Source organism: Octodon degus, unplaced genomic scaffold (assembly GCF_000260255.1).
Source record: "Octodon degus isolate 3935 unplaced genomic scaffold, OctDeg1.0 scaffold00146, whole genome shotgun sequence".
NCBI lineage: Eukaryota > Metazoa > Chordata > Mammalia > Rodentia > Octodontidae > Octodon > Octodon degus.
In genome coordinates, this window is record NW_004524722.1 from 4277183 (window position 1) to 4280819 (window position 3637).

Below are 3637 nucleotides of genomic sequence, written 5' to 3' on the forward strand. Positions count from 1 at the left end.
CTCCTGACCTCTCACTTCCCAGGTAGGTGCTGTGCCACTGAGCTATAGCCCTGGAGCCTTCTGCTATTTATGTTTGTATGTCCGATTTATTTCATTAGACATAATGGGCTCAATTTGAAAGCATGCATACAGATGACTCAAGTTTATTTTTAATATGGCATGGTAGTACTCTATTGTTTATAACACCATATTTTTATTCACTTATCTGTTGGTGGGCATAGCCCACTTCCACGATTTAGCTATTACGAATTATATATACTGCTATAAACATGGGTGTGTATGGGTCACTGTGCTATGACATCATTAATTCTTTTGGGAAGATACGAGGAGAAAGGGCTGGATCAAATGGAATTTCTAGTTTTAGATGTTGAGGGATATAAAATTTGTAAGGAGGATTACTCTTGAGAGAAAGTTGTGAAAGAGAAAGAGTTAATACCTCCCTTACCAAAGAAGAAAGGGTGGAGTAAGTGGGGAGAGCCATATAGCAGCTTTCAGAGACAGAGAGAGAGAGAGAACTGGGAAGTTCCGTGGACCAGTTATTGATTCCTTTTAAGAAAATTAAAGAATTGGGGGCTGGTGAGATGGCTAGTGGTCAAAAGCACCTACTTAGAACAAGCTTAACAAAGCACAGGGACTGCTGTTCAATCCCCCAGCACCACATGCCAGCCAGCCCCGCTCCCTGGTGGGCTGAGCTGGCCACACACACACACACACACACACACACACACACACACACACAACTAAAAAGAAAAAAGAAAGAAAAAGAAAATTAAATAATAAATTAAAGTGCCTGCAAGCAGACGCAGGGGCCGGGGGTTTGATTCCCGCCCCGGGTGCGATGAGACTGGGGGTGGTGGCGCATGTGCTGTAATCCTAGCTCTTGGGAGGCTGTAAACAGGCAGATCACTACAAGTCCAATGTAGTAGTGAGACCCTGAACACCCTGTAGAACCTTCGCTAAAATACAAAAAAAGAAGAAAGAAAGAAAGAAAGAAAGAAAGAGAAAGAAAGAAAGAAATAAGAAAGAAAGAAAGAAGAAAGAAAGAAAGAAAGAAAATTAAGGAATCAAAACAGGTACCCAGACATTTCTGTGGTAGGAGAAAAATGTTACTGTTTGACATATCTACTTCTCTCCCAAAGCTTGCATATACAAAAGCTGTGTTAGGGCATCCTGTGGCTCCATGTGAATGTAAGAGAACCAGACAACGTATCCTTTTAGATCATGTTCAGAGGTACAGCAGAGCCTCAGTAGAGGAGAATGGGAGGTAACCTTTAGTCAGTATGGTATCAGGAAACAGCATCTAGTAGATCAAAGGGATCTCTGTGAGAAAACAATACTGATTATTATGAGATTTCTGATGAACTCACAAGATTAAAAAAAGCAATGACAGAGAGAGAGAAAGAGAGAGAGAGAGAGAGAGAGAGAGAGAGAGAGAGAGAGAGAGAGAGAGAGCCTAGTGAAAATGAAAATATCTTGGGATCTTATGACAATACTATATAAGTAAAATTGTTTGCTACTGACCAATTAGTACTATAATGGAAAAAGGCTCCCTCAGGCAGTATACTTTAGTTTCTTGGTTGTCCAAGTAATAGTACCTATTGCAGTTCTGGTTGCTTCTGTCTTGTAGAGACAGCTGGTCCCTGAAATGCATAACTGGTTGCTATGATGCATATTGTAAGAACCACTCGAAGACAACTTAGCTCTCTCTGTACTTCCCCTTTGCAATCCCATAAAACCCTCCCTCCCTGAGCCTTCAGGGCCTGATATTTTGAGAATGATCCTGATTAGCACCTGTCAATGTAAAATAAAACTGCCCCTAAATCCTAGACATCATTTTGGTGTTTTTGTTTGTCCTTGCAGTACTACTTTTCTCTTCCTTCTAACTTTGAAAAGGATTTTTTTTTGGGCTGGCTCAGGCTGCCTTAAGGTCTGACCAGGCGTGTGGAGCTGGGGATCCAACTTTGGTCTCCTGAGCTTCACTGGGTTTGCCCAAGCAGGTGCTTAAACAACTGAGCTAATCTGCAGGGCCCCTCTTCCTTCTGCCTTTGATGTTGGCCTTGTTCAAATTAGGAAGAGGTATGTGTGAAAGACAGAAGGAGCCAATGCAGCATCTTCTCGCTATCCTGAGGCCCTCCTGCAGCCAGCGTTAGCTCATATAGGGAACAGTGTTGTGCTCAGATGAAGATCCAAGTGTGGGTTACCATTTTGAATTGCATTCTTTCAGTTTTTAAAATGAAAATGCTTCATGACTGAGAGTCTATTTTCTAGAATAAACAGTATTTTCATGTTGTTTGTCAACATTTGCATCTAGAGGTAGGAAATGATGCCTTCCGCTGAGAAGCTATAAAGCCATGGAGGGGGAAAACACAGCTGCCCTTGTGAAAGAGAACAGTCCATGCATACTGTGTGCCCATCAACATTGGCTGCACTATAAAAACCTACACACATCACCTCTCACTCCCAAGCAGGTCATTTAGATGTGACATTGCTCACTTGGCCCGTTTAATAGCATTTGCTAAAATGTTTGCTTATAGTCATTAAACATTTATAAGTGGCAAGGATAAACATTTTATTATTTAAGAAGTATTTTTATGTGCATTATTGAAAAAAGTCTCTTTTTAACTATCTGGCATAGAACCAGATACCTGACAATATCCATAAAAAAGTACCCAGTCTTCTTCAGTGTTAGTCAAGGAATCAGGATAAAATAATAAATCATCATTATACAGTTATTAGGCTGGTGAATACTTAAGTGACAGGTCTTGATTCTTCTGAGGTGTAGGTGACAGGAACATATTCAGCTTCACAGTGAATGTAAACTGTATAGTTCTCCTGAAAGGTAAAATTGAAAATGGAATATACATTGTTATCTTCTTTAATCCATCAATTCTAGTTAGGGTGTTGTAAGTGTAGTAAAATATGCAAAATAATTACTAATAAAGATACTACTCATTTATTCACATGGCATAAAAACTGGAAAGTGTATGAGTCAATAATAATTTTAGGGAAATAATTCAATATGTTTTGGAATAATCTCTTGTAATCCAAGAAGAAATTAATATGTACAGATACTAATCTTTTTCACCAGAAAATGCTCTTTGCTCTCAGTTTTCAGTGTTGCCTGCTGACAGCTCATGGCTGCTTCTCTGGGACTTGATCTGATTTAATCTTTAAGGAGTTACCAGGTAACAGTTGTACCTCTTCTTTAGGGGCACGAATCCCCCGATGGGTCAATTCCAGAGCATGAGGCCAGTCTTCCTTCTCTTGGCAACTTTGCAGGGCCATTTTAGCTCTCGAGCTCCCATGGGCCTTGCTGAGGCCTCCAAACAGGACGTAGTGCAGCACCCCTTCATGTGCAGTGAGACCTCCTTTTCACTTACAGAAGCAATGATTCCACAAAACCGCTTTCAGTGTTTCCTACACAAGAATATCCATTCAGAAATTTATGTTTTTGGTACTGGGGATTGGAGTCAGGGTCTTCGCAATCATCTACATTTCCAGCTCTTATTGTTTTTTTTTTACTTTGAGACAAGAGCTGACTCAATTACTAAATTGCCTAGGCTCAGTTTGAACTTTAAGCCTCAGCCTCCTGGAGTTTTGGGATTATAGTATTTTTTTCCCCTCACTAATCTACTCT